Here is a 25,121-nt window from a genome sequence, read left to right on the forward strand (position 1 = left end):
TGCATTACAGTTGTTTATTGAAGATGTCCATTTGAGGATCCTTCCATTATGTTAACTTTTATTACAAGTACGGTTAGAAGTATTTTATACACATTGCATATCTGTGCTTATTTTGAGTTGATGTTCGGTTCATTAAGGGTCTTAAGCTTCACTGGCGTGACTGTCCAGGTGATACATGCTGAGGGAAACTAGAACATAGAAGGATAACTGCAATGCATGCTTACAGTGCATATAATACATATAATCTAGGAATAGGCCTGAGCAGAGGCCCAAATGTTTCCAGCTTCTTGTTGCAAACCTGTTGCATCTTATTCTACTTGGTAACAGATGACTGGAGGCGATAACCAGCCCTCAGTCACTCTGAGGGCTTAAGATTATTACCTTGTATGGAAGGTGTTATCAAAATGAGAAGTTCTATGTCTGTTTATAGCTATTAGAAGACATATGTTGATGTTTTCTCCGGGCTGTTAATAAACTCAATGTTTGATTGCACTTTCCTGGGGCCTCCGTGGTTTGTGACACTGCTCTACATTGATCGATTTCGCGACAGTCCACACCAGAGAGTGTTAATTTAACTCTTTTTGGAGAGTTGGAACGTTGACTCTGATTTAGTGTTAAACACCAAATCTGTCTGGAGTTGATAATTTAACACTTACTAATGCTAACTAGGTGTTAAGAGTTTATATATTAACTCTCAAAGAGTATTTTAGTTTAACTACATAAGAGTTATCTTCTAATTAATTCTAAAAAGCGTGAATTTTCTTGTTTTGAACTTTTAGAAATTTCTTTTGGAAATAAACATTTACTAAAAAGACGCAATGGTTTTTGAAAAACATTTATTCTGAACTGTGCACTACAATTTCAAAACATTTTCTGAAAGATGTAACAGTGTACATGTTCTTGTCATGAACTGGCTGTGTGGCAGGCAGGAAATAGGACCCAAACGCAAACTCACAGGAAAACAGGACTGAACTCAAAATACAGCTTTATTGCTGACAAAAGATGACAAAAGATGACAAAAGATAACAGCGATACAAAATGACATGAAACTAAACTGGAAAGTACTAAGGAACTGACTTACGAGGAAACACACGGAGGGGCACACAGTCATGAGGGAGAACACGACACCGAACTGAGGGAGACGCAGACATAAATACACAGAGGGTTAACGAGGGAAGTGGGAACACATGGGGAACACAGCTGACACAGATAACGAGACAGGGCAGGAGTGAACACAACATGACGCATACTGACGAGAGACTGTCAAAGTAAAACAGGAAGTACACGGAGGTTCAGACAGGAGGAGAGAGAGCACGGGGAGAGCACAGACATAACGGGCTGGGGAAAACATGGAATAAAACACAAGGAGAGACGAGGGCTCACAGATACACAGAGGGGCACACAGGGGGTAAGAGTCACAAGGGGAAAACACATAAGGAACAACGTAACAGGGCAACCGAGGAAGCATGGCCTAAATAAGGAACAAAATACAAAAATACATGAAAACTAAGAATACTGGGCCAACATGGCCCAGGATCATGACAGTTCTCACTTTCATTAGAATTTTGTTTATCAAAAAGTCTGACATAGGTGAGCTGGTAAATGCAAATAACAACATTCTCATCACTTATTTCTTCAATACAATATGCATGTCCTTCATTCATCACTTTGTGGAACTTTAACGCACTTCTGCTCTCCCCCATATTCCATCTTCACAAGCATATCCTATGTGGATAGGATATGCTTGCGACGAGGTAAAAGCCCCTCTCGTCGCTTACGAAACAGGGCTCCGGTTCGCGGTGGGGGCAGATGGGGATCAGGCGGACTTCCGGCTATAGCGGGTCTCGTCACAGCGTCGGACAAAGGCACCTAATTGGTTGTAACCCTCCATCGATCGCGTAAGTTACGATGGCAAACCTTGGGGTCTGGAGGGACGCTGGAGAGGCGCTTAGCCCCGGGTTACGCATAAACCGGCCTAAGTGAGGACCGCGGGCGCTCCGTGCTCCGTGGGTACTCTGTGACCCCTTAGTGATCATGATGGGGTATTTCGCCACCCCACCCCACATACGTAAGTTACGATGGCAAATACTGGGGTCTCGAGGGACCCCGAATCACCAGAGCAAACATCTCTCAACTTCAAATCATCATCATCATCGTCTCCTTCCTCCTTCTCCTTGGTCCTTCTACCCTGCGCTTGCAAACCCTCAGCTTTACAGAGGGTAGTCTTCACGTAAACTGGCCCTCTCCTCAGTTCTCCTGGGCCTCGCTGTTGGACGCTTGGCTTTACAGAGGCCAGAGTTCGCGTAAACCGCCCTCCTTGAGGGCCTCAGACTCTCCCTGCCGCCTTCCTACCTCCTTCTGCTCCATTCTCCTGCTCCTCGCAGGCAAGCGCTTAGCCGGGTGGGCCCCAAATAACACGTAAACAGGGCTAACTCGGGACCTTGGGCACTCTGTGTTCCGTGGGTACTGTGTGACCCCTTAGGAATCGCGATGGGGTATTTCGCAACCCCAATGCACATTCGTAAGTTACGATGGCAAACACTGGGGTCTGGAGGGACCCCGAAACGTCGGAGGAAACAACTCTCAACTTCACATCATCATCATCATCTTCTCCTTCTCGGTAGTGTTCGCGTAAACCGGCCTAAGCGAGGACCTCGGACTCCCCCTGCATCCTTGTCCTCCTACCTCCTTCTGCTCTGTTCTCCTGCTCCTCGAAGGCGAGTGCTTAGCAGGATGGGCCCCGGGTTACCCGTAAACCGGCCTAAGCGGGGACCTCAAACTCTCCCTGCCTCCTAGTCCTCCTACCTCCTTCTGTTCCGTTCTCCTGCTCCTCGCAGGCTAGCGCTTAGCTGCTGGTCCCCGGGTTACGCGTAAACTGGCCTTCGCGAGGAATGGGGGTGCTTTCTACTACGTGGATACACTGTGACCCCTTAGTAATCGCGATGGGGTATTTCGCAACCCCAATGCACATTCGTAAGTTAGGATGGGAAACACTGGGGTATGGAGGGACCCCGCACCGCCGGAGGAAACAACTCTCAACTTCACATCATCATCATCATCATCGTCTCCTTTTCGGCAGTGTTTGCGTAAACGGGCCTCAGTGAGGACCTCGGACTCTCCCTGCCTCAGCGTCCTCCTTCTTCGTTCTGCTCCGTTCTCCTGCTCCTCGCAGGCGAGCGCTTAGCCAGAGGGGCCAAAGGTTACGCGATAAAAGGCCTCCGTGAGGACCGGGGGTGCTCTCTACTTCACGATTACTTGGGTTACGGGTAAATGGGCCTAAGTGAGGACCTCGGGCTCTCCATTGCTTCTCGTCTTCCTTGCTCCTTCTCCATCGTTCTCCTGCGCCTCGCTAGTGAAAGAGCAGCTACTTAGCCTGCCTATTACGCGAACACCGCCCTCCAGTTGGACCTCAGGCTCTCCGTGCCTCCTCGTCCTCCTTGCTCCCTCTACATCCTTGTCACGCTCCTCGCTAGAGTACGCTTAGGTTTGCAGAGGGTGGGTTTCGCGAACACCCCCTTCGGTGAAGACCTTGGGATCTCCGTTGCTCCCCATCTTCCTTGCCCCTCTACATTTTTCTCAAGTGTCTCGCTAGTGAAAGAGCAGCTGCTTGGCGTGCCTATTACGCAAACACCGCCCTCCGTTTGGACTTCAGAAACTCCTTGCCTCCTCCTCATCCTTGCTCCCTCTACATCGTTCTCATGCTCCTCACTAGTGTACACTTAGGTCTCCGGAGGGCCGGTTTCGCGAACACCCCCGTCGGTGAGGACCTCGGGCTTTCCGTGCCTCCGTGTCCTCCTTGCTCTCTCTCCATCATTCTCAAGTGCCTCGCTAGTGAAAGCGCAGCTGTTTGGCCTGCCTAGTACGCGAACACCGGGAGGGAGGGCGGGTTTTGCGAACACCACCACACACACACAGGAGGCAGTGAGGAGTAGAAGGAGGTCGTTGCTACGCCTGCGTCGCGAAACCAGGGCTCATTGTGTGTGCGCCCGGAGCAGCTACGGGGGAAACACATGGGACAACCAACCAGTTTGGGGCCATGGTTTATTCAACGTGTATTTTCAGTGTGGTTTAACTTGCTAATCTGATCTGAAATACTTTCCTTGAATGTGCCTTAATTTCACCTCTTTTTTCTTTCTTCTTTTCTTAGTGTTACGGATTGAAATATTGGGGATGGATACAAGAGGAAAAACCACAATAACAACACTGGTCCGGCCGGGTTGAGTCAAACGATGATTTTAATGATCACACGCGTGGGAGATGGACACCGTACGCAGACAGCATCAGATCTCAAAATGGTGGAGCATTGATCAAACTCTTATAGCCTCTAGTGGCCCCCACCTAATGATAAAAGCCTAAACATTCACATTCTTTCTCTCACACAGCGCCTAAGCTATGACCTTGGCTCCCTGTTTATCTGTTCCTGCTGAGATGGGGCAGAAAACCTCTCCAGCATGTTCTGTTCTCTTCTAATCAGACAAATAAGGCGATGACTTTCTGCGAACAGTATTTCTTTTAACTCAGCAGTATAATGCATCATTAAACAATATCATTCATTCACAATAAATCAGCAGTCTAATGTAATGCAAATCAGTTTAACAAATGCAATAGTTATCACCTTCTTCTAATTCAGGAGAATAATGCAAACTAAAACTACATAATAATTCACAATCTTTAATTAGGGGTCTAACATGGCATAAAATAATATTATAATCCAAATCAAATCAAATCACTTTTATTGTCACATCACATGTGCAGGTACACTGGTACAGTACACGTGAGTGAAATTCTTGTGTGCTTCACAAGCAGCAGAGTTGTGCAAAATACAATAATGTAAAACAAGCAAAATATAAGAATGGCTAAATCTGAAACTAATAAATATATGTACAATATATATATATATGCATACAGTATATGCATTTCTGGATGTGTATACTAACATTAGCTTACTGAAAATGTTGGCGACCAAAGGCCGGATCCAGGGATGTGTGCTGCTTGTGCTCGTTATGTGGGCAAACTGCTCGCTGTCAACATCGATACAAAGGTAAAGTGCAATCCCAGGGTTGTGTGCTGCTTGTGGTACTCGCTTTATGTGGACAAACTGCTTGCTGTCAACATCAATACAAAGATAACAAATGAATAGCCTAGTGTAACGTAGTGTTTTATGGGTTTTTTTTTCTGGAATGATTCAAATGTTACCATCATTTCCCCAACCCCGCAGGCTCTGCGACCCGTGAAGAACTGAGACTCCTTCTGGTCGGTAAAACAGGATCGGGAAAGAGTGCGTCTGGAAACACCATCCTGGGGGATGCGAACGCTTTCAAAGAAGACGTTTCGCCCGAGTCTGTCACCGACGCCTGTCTCAGAAAAGAGGCAGAGGGCGAAGACGGAAGAAATATCGCTGTGATCGACACTCCGGGGCTGTCTTCTGGATGAAATAGATGAAATGGTGGATTTCAGTGGAGGAAACCACTACACCGACGAGATGTATAAGGCAGCCCAGAAGAAACTCGAAGGAGAAAAGCTGAAGGGGAGAAAGGAGGAAGAACAAAGAAAAAGGGAAGAAGAGGAGAGGATCGAATTGAAGGAGCGGTGTAGATTTACTTGTACTTACTTACTTTCCTATGCTGTAGCTGTTCTATGAAGTCGCTATAAAACAACAAAAAAAATAGAAAAAGATGGACTCTGCACCCCTAAGTCGCGACGAGGAGGACCGTTCCTCGGACGGCTCAACTGACAGTTCCTCGGAAGAGGGGGAGATACTGTCCGACGCGGAGTGTGATGCGGCGGTGGGTGAGCGGCAAGACGCCGAGCTTGACAGTTGGGCGTCTTCTTTACTCGTCGATACAGTGAAAACTGCGGTGTATCACCTACTCGACCTAGTGATCAACAAGTACCACACCAACGCATGCAACGGGTGTAAGACCAATCACCCCAGCCAGAGACAACACGAGTGTCTGCGAGTCTTGGACGATGACTTTTACGCTGAACATTATTACAGCATCAGGAAAAGACTCCTCACGCCTCGTTTCATTCCTTCCATTCATCGTCTCCTGATCGCCCGCAACATGGAAGCGGGCGACGTCAAGGTCGGCACCGTGGCGGAGACGCTGTTGCATGAGCTGAAATCGGCGAGGAAAATCTTCGACGCCATCACCGAGGCCTATGACAAACTGGTGGCAGGGGATGTGGTGAAAATCGGCCAGCTGTGGCTGGTCACAGAGTGTTACAAACTAGATTGCTGAGATTCGTTTGTCACGAAAGGCTGATTCTTTCAATGCACGCATCCTACGGTGACATTTTTATCATGTATTCACAGCCACCGGAGGAGCTGTACAGCACCGAGCGCCTGAAACACGGACAGTTTGTTGATATTGTAATCAAAAATACAGCCCCGGGGGGGCGCATGTCACTAAATGGTATGGCCTGGATAGGTCATCATTTCCCTCTGTGGCTGCCACTCCCGTTTCAATTTTTCTCCTAGTTTCGGGCAGGCTCTATGACGTTCATCCACAGGAGGCGCTGTACAGCACCGAGCGCCTGAAACACAGACCGTTTGTTGATATTTTTTCATGTAAACCTTTTTTTTTCATGTAAACCTGTTCTTGACATATCTACTGAGATTCGTTTGTCTTGAAAGGCTGATTCAACCCCGTTGTTGACTTTTATTTTGCCTTCCAGATTGCCTCAGTTGTATCGCGAGTGTAATTTCAAATAAAATAAAATAAAACTCAGAAGCGTCTGTGTGTTGTATTCTTCTTCTTCTTATCATTATTATCATTATTGTGATTATGCTTCATTTTCATGTACTGGGGTATCAATGACCCCCACGCTGCCGCAGCAGCTTCTGTGCGTGGCCCCCAAGTGCTACATTTTCTTTCCCGAGCCCCTGACGAAACCCATTAGAATCGCTCTGGGGCACTCTTCGACCACAAATGATCGTTCTGGGGTTTTTTTTCATTTTCATTCACCTGTCTCTACTGAGGGTGGGGTACTCTGGGACCCCCGGGGTCTGGGGCTGCCCCGAAGGGGAGCACAAGGGTTAACAGCGGCCTCCCATGGATGAACGTGATAGAGCCTGCCTGAAACTAGGAGAAAAATTGAAATGGGAGTGGCATTCAGGGAGGGAAACGTGGGTGTACAGGGCGCGGGAGCCAACCCTGATGCGCGGCCTGTGAAATGCGACCCAGGGGTACTCCTCTGGGACCCCCGGGGTCCGGAGCTGCCCCAAAGGGGAGCAAAAGGGTTAACTCTGCTTCCACATACGTTCACCTACAGACACTGTTCAAAGTTTAAAACAAAGCCAAGACATTGAACTTTTCAGGTTGTATTTATCGTTTCAATACCTTTTAAAGTTTTTCCATCAGTTCCAGTTTAAGTTTCATGCTTCCTTTCACCCGTTTCACAGTTTATAATGGATGTCTCTATGGGACGGAATGTTGGCGGTTTAATTGAGAAGATCAGCTGCCACAGTGGCAGAAACCAAAAGATTCATCTTAAAAACGTATCTCTCAGCTGCTGCCGTGTCCACAGTTTTCGCTCTACAGCCATCATTTTACCCTCAAAGCATTCCAATCGTGGGTCACTTCCTAACGATGTGTCTCTCAAAGCTAAGAGATGTACACTTTTTGAGCTTCATAGATGAAAGTAAAGGAAGTACTATCTAACTGACCCATTGTGATCCATTGTCTTTTGAGTGAGGAGTTTGTCTCAAGAGCAGAAAAGACTGAAAGTTTTTACTCTTGTGACCACATTTTTGAGACCAGAAACATTAAAATACACTGTTGTGTAGAACAAGTCTTTTGGACCCTCGTGGTTTAAAAACTATTTTGATAGGAGTCAAGATCTTGGATTTAGAAGCAGTTTTTTAAGCAGGCGCACCAAGACAAATTTGACAGGAATTTGCTACAGAGTAACACTATTTTAGTATTTACTGCAGTCCAACTCAAAGCTCTTTGGCAGTTATTTTCAGATAGTGAATTTAAATGTATGGGAATGATAGAGCATTCTGATTGGCACATTAATTTCAGGCTTATTTTTCATTGATGGATTTGTCTTCAGCAGACAGGTGGTTCAAATCTGGGCAGTTGGAGGCAGTCGATGACTTTTACAATTATCTTTTCATTGAAAACTAATTTATCTGCTCATTTGATGGCCCTCTCTCAAAAGCTCCTGTCAGTAAGATACTGTTTTTCCTCGGTGCGCCTGCTCGCTGCTGAAGTCAAAGTAAACTTTATTGTCATCTCCGCTACATACAGTCCAGTATATAGAGAGATGAGACGGCGAGGCTCCAGTTACAGCAGTGCAAGTAAACAAACAATAAATATAAGAAGAGTAAGAAAATAAATACAGACTTTAGAACTCGAGGCAAAGGGATCACTAACAATTTAAAATTTATAATTTACAGTTTGATGATTTAATGTCTTACACACAACCCGTGGGAAGGGGAGGGGGCCCTGCTGCTTCCAAATAGAGCACATTTCATTCATAATGTTGTAAATCCAAGCCCATTATGTATTCATGATTTGAATCCTGGGTTCAAAGCCATCAGGTCTTCAGTTTAGAAAAAAGAGAAAAGAAGAGGAGGAGAAATGAGCAAAAGATACAGGTAAGCAGATGTGTCATTGGATAATGGCAGGTCATCCTGTAACAATCAGAATACTTCATTAATCCCTAAGGAAATAATGTGGATTACAGTTGCTCCAAAAAGAAATGGTAAAAATGGTAACAGTAACAGACTAAACTCCAAACGATACATTATGTTACAGATTGTAATATTAATTAGTGATTGTTAATTGTTGATTTGTCCTGTTCTCATTGTATGACGAATTATGATGGCTGTTTGGTAGCTGTTTGCATACTATGCATACTCTCTCTCTCTCTCTCTCTTCATATGTGTGTGTTTCTCTTGTGAAATTCAGTATGGTTCCGACAAAAGTTTTATGTTAATGTACAATCCTGTGTGTGTGTGTGTGTGTGTGGGGGGGGGGGGGGCAGAAGGAGTCTTCGCCCAGGTCTGCTGCTTAACAGGAGTAAGCGTGCAGCTCGGCGACCTAAGGAACAGACCTCTTGGTGTGCTGTGAGTGTATTGTGGACAAAAGACTAAGGTTTCCAGGTAGGAGCACCATTTTGTTTTCTTTTAGGACCGTTGGTTCCTACGCACCCTACCATCGATCCAGGCCTGCACCGAGGGGACTTGGGAAACTGGGTGGTGTGTGAGAGTGTGTGTGTGAGGCCCATTACGGTAAAGAACTGTGTAACTGTTATTATTGTTATATTTTATCATTGCAAGAGACTTCTTACTTTATTGATTTATTGGGTGTTCACCAGTTCATTAAGTAAACCTGCTTGGTTTAAACAGAAGATCTTGTGTCTGGTACTGTTTCTTATCTATAGTTCAGAGTAAGATAAAGGTGTTACGTGTGTAACTCAGGGGAGCTTGCACTCTGGGCAACTGGGTAAGTTCAAGGTAACTAGAACTCAGGGCGTATCCGGCTATAGTGGAGTACTGAGTCAGGGGTGCTACATTTATCAAGTTACCCAAATATTTCAGCAATTACAGAATTACAGCTAAAAGAATATTAACGTATCAGCATTCGCATTTTCTTCAAGAAACGCATTCTCTTTATAGTTAACCTTAGTGTGTAAAGATGACTCCCAATTTACATGAACAAATTGGAATCTATTAGAAATGATTTAAACATTGTAACACAGTATTTGTAAAAGCTACCACATGCTCTAATCTCTGTAATAAAATTTCATGGTCGACAGTATTCAACACTGCACTGAGGTCTAGCAGGACAAGCACAGAGATGAGTCCGCTGTCAGAGGCTATAAGAAGATCATCTGTAACCTTCACTAAAGCTGTTTCTGTGCTTCAAATAAGCCATTCATCTGCAGATGATGTTAGCTGTTTTACAACTAGTCTTTCGAGAACTGTTGGAATGAGAAAAAAAAAAAGGTTGGAGATTGGCCTGTAATTAGCTAAGGCCGCTGGGTCAAAAGATGTTTTTTTAAGTTTAATGGTTTAAACTACTGCCACCTGTGGTACATAGCTGATTATTAGAGATAGGTCGATCATATTTAAGATTGAAGCATGAATTAATGGCAGGACTTCTTCGAGCAGTCTTGTAGGCAGAGGTGGGTCGAGTATCCAAAAACTGTACTCAAGTAAGAGTAGCATTACTTTAAAATATTATTACTCAAGTAAAAGTGAAAAGTAGTGGTCAAAAAAGTTACTCAAGTAAGAGTAAAAATACAAATTTTAGTATTTTCAAAAGGACTATATGTGAAAACAACAAAATAAGGCACAACAATTCTAATTTCCAGATTTCAGTTTTTCACAACATAAAGCTTTTTTCACCAATATCTACAGTAAATAATATAAATATGTAAACAGCAGCAGCCTCAGAGAAAACATTAGAACGAGGCATCTTCAACATATGTACATACAAGGCAGCTCAGTTTACCACAAATTGTATGGGTGTGCATTTATTTCTGCATATTTAGCAAAAATGTGCCATTTCTTCACTCAGTAAGGTGATGGTTAAGCTTCAGCAGCAGTTTGCTGTCAAGGTTCTTTCTGTGAAGCTGTAACCGTTTAGCAGTGAACAGGAGTCCTGCATGACTAAGAAGTCCTTCACAAGCTCCAGATGCAGGAAGAGCTGTACTGACTTTGATCGACAGCTTCTTGATGTGAGGAACGCCATGCAATAGAGCCACACCTCCAGTGAATGGACAAGAAAGGTACCTCTCCAGCTCCCCTGCTTCTGGCTTTCCTGACCCCATGGATCCATCATCTTCGTCGAATAGGCCGCTGTTTGTGCTGGCCTCATCCAGCTCTGAGTCTAGGTGATGTCTGATGAAGTGGAGACCTGTGGAAAGATGTATGGTTTTCAAAAGAATTAGGTCTGGTCATTATAGTGCTGTATACACTGCCAAGCTGCAGATGTTTGTTTGGAGCTAGCCTCCAAAAGCTGAGCATATACTGTGCGATTTTTGGCCCATTTTCAGCCGATTTTTCAGTTGCGCAACCGTTTTGGGGATCGGCCCAAGTTTTGCCTTAATAGTGTGTGCATCGTGTAGTATACATGGGGTAACGAAAAGCAGTTAACACCTCACGACCAGCTCCCAATCATCAATCGTATGGTCGCAAGACAATCAAACCTGTTTGAAATCCTGTCGCGCCTCAACGCAGCCTCTCACACAAACACAGAAATGAAAGAGAAAAGGTGGAGCAGCACGGCAGTGCAGCGTGTGATCGGGACACAGGAGATGGAGGCACAACTTGTAGGACTTTGGCAAGCTCATCCGAATACGTAAGCGTAGAGCTGCCACCCAGGCAAAAGAAAAATAGAGCTATATTACTTTATAACGTGAAAAGTTTATTGTCATAACGATATACTTTTCATGTTCGTGCAATATACCTTTCACGTTTGAACAATATAATATCACATCCGTACAATATAAATATTATATTGTACGAACGTGATAATTATGTATATTGTAATTAGAGCAGGGCGATATGGCCAAAAATATTTATCACGATATATATTTGAAATTTGCGATAATGATATAACTGACAATATAATTGATGCGAGACAAAATACAACTCCACAACATTACTAGCGCAAAAAGACAACCTTCCATTTATTTTCACTTAAACAAGAAGCTGGTTTTTATGTACATTAAAGCTTTATAAAAATGTAACAGTGCAAATGCAAATTCCTTGCTGAAAGTTTAACCAAAAGTCATTTCCAGTAGAAATGGGCTGACATATCCTGAGCATAACCATGTATAATATCCACTGAAGTTAAAAAGAGGTGCTTTGCAACATTAAACTGCAGTGTGCAGTACGTATTTTTCGGACCATAAGGTGCAAGGGATTATAAGGCACATTAAGCGAAACAAAGCAGTCAGATAAATCAAACTTTATTAAACTCATTCTTCTTGCTTCCTCCACTTCTGTACCATTGATTCATTAATGTTGAATTCTCTGGCAGCTGCTCTATTCCCATGTTGTTGCAGTATATTAATGACTAACCTCGTATTGTGGATGGATTATCTCAGTTGTACTCCTGACTGAAGTTTGGTCCGTTTACAGCATCCTGCCATGCGATTGCATTTGTCTCTAACTATCAGGAACCTTAACGTTAACTTTTATAAGTGGAAAAGTGTTAGTGTTCCTCCTCCAGCTTCACTGTTTATGTTATGCTAACATAGCTGTGTCACTAGCGATCACGTAGCACATCATTATATACCAGCTAGCCCAACTTCAGTAACCCTACAAACGTCACTGCTGTTTAGTTTCCTGTCTTCATTTATGTTGGAAGTGATAGCAGAGTTTGAATTTTTTCAGAAATCTCTCAGTCAGAACATGCTATATCATGCTTACGTAACTAGCGAAACTAGCGAGCTAACTTCCGCTAGCTTCCTGCTAACTTCTAACTCCGTTAAATGTAATAAATTTTGTTTTCATGGATGCCTGGAAGTTAAACTTCATAGTTACACCTGGTAAAGCAGCAATGCTGATCGTTTCATTAAAGATGAAAGAATTTAGACAGTTTTTAACTCTCAGTGGTGCTGCAGTGTTGTTTGACCTGAAAATTACAGAGTTTTGGACCCAGATTACTCCCAGATTTAAGAGCATCTTAGTCCGACAAATACGACAATAATGACGGCCGCTTGCATGTTCTGCAAAAAAATGTGCTTTGTCGTGTATCTGACGGACAAACACCAAACCAGTTCCACATCACTGAAGTTGCACCATTTTTACAAACCAATTCTGGTTCATCTGTTTCACTCAACAATCGGCCATGTGCGTATGAAAACAAAGGCACTGCGCATGCGCGTTTTACTCATATTCTATCGCGATATTTCATTTTCCTATCGTTGCCTAACATTATACCGGTATTACCGTGAACGGTATAATATGGCCCAGCCCTAATTGTAATAACGTGATATTATATTGTTCAAACATGAAAGGTATATTGTACTAACATGGTAGTATATTGTTAGAACAATAATAATATACTTTTCATGTTATAACGTGATATAGCTCTATTTTTCTTTTGCCTGGGTGGCAGCTCTACGCTTCCGTATCCGAGGCTTTTCAATGTGGCCTCACAAAATTATCACGACTACAACAACCACAAAAAGAGTTGGATGGACATTGCTGCTCAATCACAGCTGCCTGGTCAATGTTTTTCATTCACTCGCAGCTCGAACTCGACACAGCTGCTGTAACATAAGACTGACATCCAGCTAACCACAGCTAAAAAGATATTTAGAGAAAACTTACCGTTTCCTCAGGTTACACGAGTTTGTTTGTTTTGGCTCTCACTAAAGACACCGACACTGAAGACATAGCTGTTCTTTTGTACTGCGTTTAAGAGAAACATTCTTTGTATGTGAGGAAAATGCTGTTCATCCTCTTCAGCTCTAGCGTAGACTCTGCCATGTTTTCGTGTTTCTTCTTTCCGTGTGTCCGCTACTTTGAAACGCTTGGGCTGCTCGGACCGCCACAGTTTCAAACTGGTCATGTGACTGCATGGCCACATCTTACTGGTAAAAAAGTTACCGGAAACTCCACTGCCGGCATGTTATCTAATGTGTTAAACGAATTATTTTTTAAAAAGTAACGAGTCGAATTTTGCAAATGTAGCGGAGTAAAAGTACCGTTTCTTCTTCATAAATGTACTCAAGTAAAAGTAAAAAGTATCGTGCAAAAAAGGTACTTTAAAAGTACGTTTTTTTCAAAAACTTACTCAAGTAAATGTAACGGAGTAAATGTAACTCGTTACTAGCCACCTCTGCTTGCAGGAATGGGGTCTAAAAGACACGTTGATGGTTTGGAGGAAGCAATTACTGAAGTTAACTCAGAAAGATCAATTGGAGAAAAAATACCTTAAAGAAATAATGTTATTTGTATAACACCTTTCAAGATCAAAATCAAAGTCCTTCACAGAAAAGCTAAAACAAAAAACAAAAACAAGAATTAACCAAAAGCAAGTTTAAAAAGATGAGTTTTTAGCCTTTTTTTTTTTTTTTAAAGAGACCACTGAGTCCACAGATCTCAAGCTCAAAGGGAGAGAGTTCCAGAGTCTGACAAAAGATGGTTTTCAGGAAATATTATTAAGTTTTCAGTTTCTATGCCATATGTCAGAAAAAGATCTAGAGTTCGACATGGTCGTGAAAATCACCCACGACAATCATTTTATCTGAGCTGAGCACTAAATCAGATAAAAAGTCTGAGAAATATGGCACAAACTCTTAAGTAGGTCCCAGGTGGATGATAGATAACAAAAAATAAAAAAAGGTTTTTGTGTGTTCCAGCTGGGGTGGAAAAGGCTAAGCATCAGGCTTTCGAATGAATTAAGACTCTGTCTGGGTCTTTGGTTGATTAACAAGGTGGACTTAAGATTGCAGATTTTATGTGTAAATTTAACAGGGGGAAAGAAGCTGCAGAGAGGCAGGTAAGTCTGCAACACTTATTCCTAGTCCCAACTCTGGATAGGCACGTTTACGCAACAGTATAATATACACTCAACAAAAATGTAAACGCAACACCTTTGTTACTGCTCCCATTCCCCATGGGATGGACGTAGAGACCTAAAATTCATTCCAGATACACAATATAACCATCCCTCCCAAACAGTGGTCACAAATCAGTCCAAATGTGTGGTAGTGGGCACATCTGCTATATTGAGATAATCCATCCCACCTCACAGGTGTGCCACATCAGGATGCTGATCTGACATCATGAGTAGTGCACAGGTGTACCTCAGACTGCCCACAACAAAAGGCCACCCTGGAATGTGCAGTTTTGTCTCACAGCAAAATGCCACAGATGCCACAAGCAATGAGGGAGCGTGCAATTGGCATGCTGACAGCAGGAATGTCAACCAGATCTGTCGCCCGTGCATTGAATGTTCATTTCTCAACCATAAGCCGTCTCCACAGGCGTTTCAGAGAATATGGCAGCACATCCAACCGGCCTCACAACCGCAGACCTCGTGTATCCTCAACTCCACACTTGCTCTCGCAAAGAGACGACTCACCGATTCATCGCTCAGAACCTTTCTCTATGAAGCAGCTGCAATAGTAAACAGCCGCCCGTTGACGACAGACAAGCTCAATGATCCAAACAGTTTGAAACCAATAACTCCAAATCATCTCCTAACTATGAAAACCACAACAGCTTTGCCTCCTCCAGGACAGTTTGTTAAAGAGGATCTGTACGCTCGGAAGCAATGGCGTCAGGTACAATACCTAACGGAGCAATTTTGGAGAATATCTTCACAACATCAGGGTTCGGCAGAGATGGCATGCTGCTAAAAGGAATATGCAAGTAGGTGACATAGTGATGGACAAGGAAGAAATACTGCCACGATCCCAATGGAGACTTGGTAGGGTTGTGGACACCATAACAGACGAAGATGGACTTGTGAGAAAGGTCAAAGTAACCTTTGCAGACAGAAACCTTAGTAAAAGGGGTGAACGTTTGCATAAGATGTCTACAGTGGAACGCCCAGTTCATAAGTTGGTTCTACTGTTAGAAAGTTGTCAAAAGCAAGATGCACTAAGCAGTTAAAATGCAATGAGAATTAGTTGTTGCATATACAAAGGTATTATCATTGTTAAGTTACCTGTTTAGAAATTATTTGTGTTTTATTTTGTTTGTAACAGCAAATAATTTGGTGGGAGTGTAAAGGCGGATATGTAAAGCTAGCGCATATTCACGTAATATAAAATTTGTACTTTTATTGTGGTAACTTCCTGTGTGACCGGAAGTGAATGATGTAACGGTAAACAACTTGATGTGCAAAAGAGATGGAAGAAAACGGAAAACTAATGCTAACGGAGAAAAGGGAGAGAAGAATATAGTTAAATTGTACAAAAACGAATGGTTCTAGCTACAGTCGACAGGGGAACAAGGTTTGTAATGTATGTGATTTAATTTGAGCAATCTGAAATGCATAATATGTATTATATAGTTTAATAGAAAACGGTTAGACCAGCGTAATGAGCGGTTAAGATGCTGTTACATGAATAATATGGTAATTGTTTTATTTGTTTGTCTAGCTCTTACGTTGGTTCGTTGTCTGATACACGGCAAGGAATAATAAAGGTCATTCAACAACCATCAGTTCTGGCCTTCTCAGTTCGACTGGATGCTACACTGGGTTTTCAGCATTAATAAAGAAACCTGCAACAAGGTGAGTAATGTTTGAGGTCCAAAAGAAATCAACACAGAGAAATTTTTACAGTGCTTTTCTACTCTACCTGAACATTCAAAGCGCTCTATACAGGTTGCCTCATTCACACCTGTTCATAGAAGCCCTTTTTCTGTGCTTTCTACCTAACATTCACACACATTCATACTCTGATGAATGCATCAGAGAGTGACTTGGGGTTAATGTCTTGCCCAAGGACAGTTAGCATGCAGTCTGGAGCAGCCAGGGATCGACCCAAAAACCATCTGATTAGTAGATGACCTGCTCCACCTCCTGAGCCACAGCCACCCCTTTCAGAGGTAAAGAATGATTTAGAAAGTAAGTACAGTAATTTTTTGAGGTGATTTGATTAAAAAAAAATCATTTTTGCTTCTAATTACATAATTAAGGTGTAATTACATCTTCCAACAAATTGATACATAAACGTATCATTTATCTACTAAAAATACATAGGAGCTGGCGTCATGTTGTGGAAGCTGCCATCTTGCCCCACCATCATACACTGGCTGAGATGGGCATCGCTGCGCCGCCTTTTCATGTTTTATGTAAGTGGATTTATACATTACTTTGAATTTAAAGATGTCAAATAGCTCTTTCACACTACATATGACTATTTCACATTTGTACATGTATATTTTGGTGATCTCTTTCTCAGTATGTTTTTCTTCTTATGGAAATAAGCTAATTTTAAACCAGTTAATGTTAGGCTCCAGTGTCCTAAGAAATCACACCTTTCCCCTGATAAACAAATTGATTGGATTCTCTCATTGTGTGGGGATTGATTATCAATTACAACTTCAATGAGCCACTTCAAAGAAAGTTTCACCCGCGTGGGCAGCAACAGAAAGTCCAGATGTGGAAACAGAAGGTTTCCACATTAAAATATCGATATTTGAATCATTTTGGGGTAAATTGTAGTTTTTCATTAACAGGAACACAGTGGAAAGAAACTATCATTCAGATTGTCTACATTGGAAAGAACTACTCCCTCTTCCGCCTTTTATAGTCATGTGTGAAATACGGCTGTATAAATGTGTGGCAGCCTGTGGCGTGCGCACTCACAACAATGGCTGAGCGTAACTGGAGTCATGTGCGCACGTATTTTACATCCACAAACAGCCCTGACGTGGTTTGCTATACATGTGGCAAGAAAGTGAGGTGTTGTGGCAACACCACTAACCTTGTCAAACACCTCAAAGTAAATCATATCACAGAATATGACGAGCTTATGTTGAGGCAAACTGAAGAGGAGGAGAAGGACGGGTGCTGCTAGGGTGAGACAGACGTCTCTCAGGGAGTCCTTTAGTGCTGCAGGCAGGCAAGGTGTTCATATAGTGCACAACTTCAGGTTTTTGATTTCTATATGATGAATTCTGCATTATTAAGTGATAAGAACAAGTAATCTGATGTCCTGTAATGATTATGACGCTATAATTTGAGATACAATAAAAGAGTAAAGTTTTTGTACAAAGTATCGGAGCAGTATCATCGATACCACCCTGAATTTTACTTGGTATGGGATCGGAAAGGAAATCAGTGGTATCACACATCACTAGTGATCAAATGTCAGGCCAAGCTGGAACTGATTCCTGTCTTCTGTAACTTCTACAACACTGTCCAATAGAGACACATGAATGAAATGCAGCGTCATTAAAAACACTGATGATCTTTATTTAAAAATGTAATACATTTACATCTGAATAAACTTTTAGGCATTACGCTGACGGAGGGATGGATGGACCATGAATGCTTTCTCATCCTTCTTGTCATGCACCATGGAAGTGTCTGAGGGGCTTTTCCACTTGGAATGGGGATACTGTGTCCACACTTCAGAGGTGGAGTTTCCAGCATCTCACCTGGGCCTCATCTGCAAACAATCAGCAGGAGGGCTTCTTAAACCAGCGCTGCCTGCTACTCCTCGCCAGTTTGTTCTGCCATCTCCAGTGGTAACTAGGCTTCCCCTCTGCTCCAGTTCTGGCGTGCTCCTTCCCTGTGTTTAACCTTGTTTTCCCTGTGTTTAGGTCTCCTCTGCCAACGTACTCATCCTACCCTCAAACTCCCTTACCCGTCCAGCAACTTCTTCTCCCTCTGTTGCAGAATTCCCGTTGGATTGTTCCCATCAGGAGCCAGGTGTTCAGTCTCTCGATAGCTTTTCCTCTGGTTCCTGCTGTCTGCTGACACTCCTAGCTCGAGCCACGTTCTCCATTCCCTCTCTAAAGTCTCATAAATAGTTTAACCATGTGCATTGAATCTGCATTTGGGTCTAAGCTTTCTATGCAGGGAAGAAATCATCACAGTGACATCTATTTAATTTTCAATTCAATTTTATTTAAAGAGCGCCAAATGACAGCAACAGTCACCTGAAGGCGCTTTATATTGTAAGATATACTTACAAAGAAAACCCCAACAATCATATGACCCCCTATGAGCAAGCACTTTGGCGACAGTGGGAAGGAAAAACTCCCTTTTAACAGGAAGAAACCTCCAGCAGAACCAGGCTCAGGGAGGGGCGGCCATCTGCTGCGACCGGTTGGGGAGGGGCAAGGAAAATAGTATAAAGACATGGAACAGAGACAGAGGTTAATAACAAGTACCATTCAGTGCAGAGGTCTATTAAACATAGTGGGTGAAGAAGAAACACCCAGTGCATCATGGGAATCCCCCGGCAGCCTAATGCTGGGCATACACTGTGCGATTTTTGGCCCATTTTGAGCCGATTTTTCAGTCGTGCGATCGTTTTGGGGATCGTCCCGAGTTTGGCCTTGATCAAACTTCTCACCCCTGCGAGTCAATCCTACAGTTTGATCAGGAGCCGAATAACGCGACTGAAAAATCGCAGCACAGTGTATGCCCAGCTTATTGCAGCATAGAGGATTCAGGATCACCTGAGTAGGCCATCAGATTACTGAAAGGATACTGAAAAAACCCGTCGAAGTAGTCTTAGTCTTCATTGCTGCTGGTCGACTCAATTGAACACCTCTGAAGTTTGCACACAGGCAAGTATTCCTCTTCTTGCTCAAAATCCTCTCGGGAACGCTTCCTCGAGCCTCCAGTTTCATGTTCAAGCTCTTCGTGCGCATCTTCAAATACTTCAGAGTCATCATCGCTCCATCTCATTCTTTTGTTTGCTCCTAAATCTTCTTCATCCCTCTCTCTAGACCTCTTCCTGGAAACACCTGGCTGAGGGTCCTCTTCTGGGATGTACTGGCGAACATCCATGCGGCCTTCAAATGCCTCCTCATTTTCAATGCCACCAACATCGTCGTCGTCATCGTTGCCGTCGCCGTCGCCGCCGTCATCGGCGTCATCGTTGTCGTCATCGTCGTTGTCGTCGTCGTTGTCGTTGTCGTTGTCATCGTCGTCATCGTCATCGTTGCCGTCGCCGTCGCCGCCGTCATTCGCGTCATCGTTGTCGTCATCGTCGTTGTCGTTGTTGTCATCGTCGTCGTCGTCATCGTCATTGTCGTCGTCGTCGTTGTCGTCATCGTCGTCGTCCCCGTAAAGGTAATTGTCATATTGTGCCAGTACTGAAGCTATTAGCTCATCTAGATAGCAACAATAATCATGGAGAGCGCGATACAGACGGTTCAGGAAGCCATTAGCAGGTTCCTGATCTCCATTTGCCAACATTCGTGGGTTAACCTGTTGGCCTGCAAGATCATTAAATCTTTTAATTAACATCCATAACTATCTGCTGAAAATCTGTTTTTCATCAATTTCAAGACTGAGTACATGTGCTTACCGTTTTGGTTATTTTGTGGTCCGTCTCCACTTGCACTCATTTTGACTACAAGGAACACAAAACAACAATGATCACTAAACCTCAACCCAGAATGTTCAGAGAATTTGCTTTTTTTGTGATGACTTTAGGCTGCGTCCAAACGTACACGGCTATGTTTGAAAACGGACGATTTTCCTTTTTCGTTTAAAAAAATAAAAATCCAGTCCACATGTGCAGTTTTGAAAAAATATCTCCTTCCACATCTAAACACTAAAAACAAAGTGAAACGCTGTCAAGAACACGCCAAATCTTAACCGTGTAGAAATGTTGGCCAATCAGAAGTCTAGAAGCCTGGGTGGGAAAACCTCATAAAACCTTACGTACTTCTGAGAAGTTTTTGTCTTTTTCTGGAAAAGCAGCTAATTTTGTGTCACTTTCACGTGCCTTCATCGTTTCAAATGTTAATAACTAAAGACAGACTCACAACTTTGGAATGGACTAAATGCATACAGCATACATAAATGTCATTTTTTTAAATTACATTTCTTCCAAACCGACGTCAGGATTTGGGTTGGGAGAGCGTCTGTGTTGAATGTAGAATCCACGTCTGATGTAAGCGTGTAAAAACTGCAGATACTAAGATTAACAGACACAGTATGTTGTCTACATCTGCCATTGTAGAAATTGATCTCATGTAAACAATAACGTGGCCACAGCGTGACTTCAACAGCGGCGCACACTTTTGACATTGCCTGAGTAAATGTCCGTTTTCCTCGTCCACACCTGAACACAAAAACGTGCTTTTTAAAAATCTCACCTTTCAGTGACTCAATCTGCTGTTTAGGTGTGGACGAAAGGCCCAAATGCAGAGACAAAGCTGCGCTTTCAAAAATAGCCGTGTACACGTAGGCTCAGTTTCTCAGAAATTCTAATAGTTTGTTTGAGAACAAAACTTACGTCTTCTCTATTTTCCTAAATGAACAAAATAATCTGAGAAATAATCGTGTTAAAAAGAGCTTCTGTCACTCTAAGATATGATTAAGAACATTTTCTAATTTATCTATCATTTGTCAAATATTACATCAGCTGACAAATAGTTAAGTCTTCATTTGTTTTCCTGAATAATAGATCCACATCATCCTCTCTATGATGGAAAATATAGTCTAGTCTTGCACAATGTAAAGTACATAAATACTGTCCTGGCAAGCAGGGAAATCAGGCTTTATATATTTAAGTAAATGATCTTGAGTTTATAAACTGAAATTTGAGCTTACTTTAGTTCTTGGTAGATTACACAGCAGTTAATCCTCAGGGAAACGTCCAAATGTCACTAAATAGTGGTCTGCTTTCATTCGGTTGCAGTGTCTCTTCAGTTTTGTGTTCATATGCTGATGTTTTCATTCAAACATGCTTAAATGCTGTGATGTCACTTTAGCAGCAAAGACTGCGGAATGTGCAGAGATTCTTTTGACATCAAGTTGTTTGCTCAGATTTTGATATCTTTTAAATGGAGACAAAACAAAACACTATGGCAACAAAACAACAAGCTGTTTCCAGTGCTTAATATTTAACATGTCTTTGTTATAAATTTTATTTGTACAAATCTGTGATGTTGATGTGCACAACGTGGGATTTAGACCTCGGAGGGTTAATCAACAAATCACGAAAAATTAGGTTTAAATTTCTGTTCATGACGGTGCAGATTTCTGACATTTTGTGTACTTGAAGCATTTAACAATTTGATTGTTTTCTAATAAAAACTGTGTGAAACTCAAGTTAGAACTGTGTTTGTAAATGAACCGCCCCATGTTGTGTAGCTTTCTGGATTTTATACTTATTGGGCTACATATTAATTTACTATACAGGCTATACAGTAGATAAAATCTAAACTCACATGCTTTATGTAACTAAAGTGTTTAATCATGTGGGCTACAGACAGTAATCAAGTTATGGACTATATTGATATGAAAAACATGCATACTTAGTGCATTTGAATCATTTTAACCATATGTAACCACCTGCATGTCATGGTCCTGGGACTTCTACCTGGTTTTTTGTGTGTCTTGTATTGTTGTTGTTTGATGTCAGCTTTAGGGTCCCTCGGTTGTTCTGTTAAGATGTTGCTTATTTGATTTCCCCTCGTGACTTTACCCCCTGTGTGCCCCCTCTGTGTACCTGCCAGCCCCCATGCCTCGTTTCTCCTCCTTGTGTTTTATTCCATGTTTTCCCAGCCCGCTATGTCTGTGTTCTCTTCCAATCTGGTCTGCGTCTCTGTGTGCTTCCTGTTTTACTTTGATAGTCTCCCGTCAGTGTTGTGTTACTCCTGCCGTGTCTCGTTATGATTATCAGTGTCGCCTGTGTTCCCCGTGTGCTCCCACTTCCCTCGTTAACCCTCTGTGTATTTGTGTCCACGTCTCCTACATTACCTACATAATAGAGCTATAATAAATGTTTGTTTGGGGTTTTTTTAAGTACAGAAATCAGCTGCTAAAATAATTGTTTTGACTTTTTGGGAATGCTTTACGGTCTGTTCTGTAGGAACGCTGAATTAATATATTGACTGTCTGGCCCCTTCTGGCTATTTAATAGTTGCTGAAGGAGATTTTGTTCATCCCCAGCTAATCTCATCCATATTTATATAAAATCTAGCATACTCCACACCACACAAAGTCAGAAGCCAGTTAAAATCTGTATGTGGTACCTGAGGCGGTGCTGCACTGACCAGTTGTTTCTGGCTATTTGCTGGTTCAGCCTGCCTATCACTGCAACTCTTGGCTCTTATTGGTCAGGCTGGTGTGTGTGTGTGTGTGTGTGTGTGTGTGTGTGTGTGTGTGCATTGTAAAGACTTGATTCCCACAGTCCAAGTCAGGGTTTTAAAATGCATTGCTGTCTCCATCCAGCATCAAAGCTGCATTGAAATTTCCTTCAATGAAATTTTGGCTCAAAGAAAAACAGTGTTGTTACTGTCAATCTCCAGTTAAAATAAAAGTGTAATTAAACCAAACGAAAGTAATGTACTAATGCTGGTCAAGACATTACCTGTAGCTGAGTGACATTTCCTCCAATTTCTGTTGGTGTCTGCAGTTTCCACTGGGGCTTACTGTCACCTCTACTGCTACCCGACTGCACCACCATCCTCCACATTGCTATGCGTCCATTGGTGGTGCCAGCTGCTAGGATTTCTGAGTGTTGCAGAATTTTTAAAAAAGCAACGAGTTTTTTTTTTTTTAACCTATGCATTTGCAAACATTCAGGAATATGGTGATGGGAAAGAAAAAGCTTCTTTTCATTTACAATTCTGTGCAAACTTTTGCCTTTGCCTGCACAGTATGAAACACAGTTGATCATCTCTCCCCTCTCATATCCCAGAGTCTCATCAAGAGACAAAACATAGTTATGTAGCACGTAGCATGTAGAGAAGTTTCTTGATGGAGCCCTCCACACTGAGAAGGACACTCGTCTTACAATACTCATCCACACTATGGACTTTACCTATATGCATAAGACATGGGATTAAAGATGAAATAAGTGGAATATCTGACAGCTCAAACCACAAAGTGTTCATATTTATTAAAGATCAGACTGGATTCTGGATCAATAGCATTATAGCTTGTTGTATTTTCCCCTTTCTGGAGACTCCCACAGGATTACTGCTTCACAGAGGCAAAATACACTTTTGATATAATTTTCAACAAGTCTGCTGGATTAATCAGACTTTCTAAAACCATGAATACTTTTCTCATACTGTTCTTCGTAACTGTTCAAAAATAAAGCAAAGTATCATCAATGCAATTTACAGAACAAACAAATAAAATAAACAGCCTTTATACATTGAGGGCTGTGACTGCAGAAGACTGCTGGCCTCAGACAAAATTATACAAGGCAATGAAAAAACAAATTGTGTCTTAAAGAAAGTATGGTCAAATGCATTGAAAATAACAAATGATTTAATTTTCCAAACTCCAACAGGAATCACAAACTCCTACCATCTGCAGTGCAGATAAAGAATCCAAGTCCCTCCTGTGGCCCCATCTTCAGAGGTGCCCCCTTCCAGCTAAACTTGTCCAGCGCACGCTCATCTCCTCTCACAGATGCTCGAGCTAGCATTGCCACATCACTATAATAAAATACAAAAAATAGTATTTGATTAAAAAATGTCATACTCTTCCACTTGATATGGGACTTCGAAGGCTGCTTACTCTCCAGGTGTGGACAGTCTGAAGATGCAGCAAGTTAAAGGTTTCTTGTATTCATGTTTTACAAGGTGGTTTCCATGAAGTCTCCCTCTCGCATCCACCTTCCATACTGCCAAAGCTCCAGACTGTCAATAACAATAATAACAGTAATAGTTAACAGTTAATTTGCCTAGCACTTTCAAAACAGTTACAAAGTGTGTTAAAGAACACAATAAAATCTTAGTTAAAAACACAAAAGAAAAGTTCAAAGAGTTAAAACACGAAACGGTTTGTTTTCTTTTTGCATTGAGCCAGGCTGCACGGACAGCTAAGAGTGTCTGATGTGCAGAATGCAGGCAGTGACTTGGTTCATAAAAAGTGACCAAATCTGTAACATGTAAGGCTTGTACCCATGTATCGTATACCCAAAAGGTTGTGAGGAGGAGAATGATGATTTATTTCTTTGAATTTGTTATAAGTCTGGCAGCTGAGATTTAAATGAGCTGGAGGTGAAAGATGGACTTCTGGCTGAGATCCCAGTAGAAGGAATTACAATTATTCAAACACAATGAGATAAAAGGATTTAATGGGTGTGATAAATGTGGTTGCACTCACCTGTTCACGGCACCTGATGTTAATGAGCAGAAAGGTAGGGTGAGCATGAGGCAAAACCTTCTGTTGACTGCAGCTTGAGCGCAGCTTGAATCATTTTGATGCACTTTTTGGTTTATGTATACTTATTCACTAAGTTATGCAATAGGCCTATGTTGAAATTTGGCATAGTAAATGGTGCAGTTATTTGTGCAGTCTGTGCATTTGTTTAATGGTTTGAGCCCGTGTGCCGATTTGTATAGTGGACACTTGTATGTGGAATAAAAGTAGCAAATAGTACAGAGGTGTATCTCATGTGTTTACTGTTGCGCGTCATCTGTGTCCTCATGTTTAGCCTGCCGCGGCTGTTGGTTGGAGGAGCCGCAATAGTTTGGAAAGGAA

The 25,121-nt window shown here is 42.3% G+C and overlaps 2 long non-coding RNA genes across 4 annotated transcripts; one reads left to right on the top strand and one right to left on the bottom strand.

Moving 5' to 3' along the window:
• Window positions 1–16,471: 16,471 nt before the first annotated feature.
• LOC113017334 (uncharacterized) lies at window positions 16,472–18,589 on the top strand. Of its 2 annotated transcripts, none has more exons than XR_003271453.1 (3): window positions 16,472–16,550; window positions 16,686–16,777; window positions 17,945–18,589. It is a non-coding gene; the product is annotated as an uncharacterized LOC113017334 (long non-coding RNA). The 2 variants fall into 2 exon arrangements; XR_003271454.1 differs by having other exon boundaries at window positions 16,498–16,531.
• A 4,684-nt stretch (window positions 18,590–23,273) lies between these two features.
• LOC113017335 (uncharacterized) lies at window positions 23,274–24,783 on the bottom strand. Of its 2 annotated transcripts, XR_003271456.1 has the most exons (4): window positions 24,744–24,783; window positions 24,153–24,274; window positions 23,940–24,070; window positions 23,274–23,445 (listed from the first exon to the last, which is right to left on the bottom strand). It is a non-coding gene; the product is annotated as an uncharacterized LOC113017335 (long non-coding RNA). The 2 variants fall into 2 exon arrangements; XR_003271455.1 differs by lacking the exon at window positions 24,744–24,783 and having other exon boundaries at window positions 24,153–24,371.
• Between the last annotated feature and the right edge of the window lie 338 nt (window positions 24,784–25,121).

The sequence above is a fragment of the Astatotilapia calliptera genome, unplaced genomic scaffold (assembly GCF_900246225.1).
Source record: "Astatotilapia calliptera unplaced genomic scaffold, fAstCal1.2 U_scaffold_105, whole genome shotgun sequence".
Lineage (NCBI taxonomy): Eukaryota > Metazoa > Chordata > Actinopteri > Cichliformes > Cichlidae > Astatotilapia > Astatotilapia calliptera.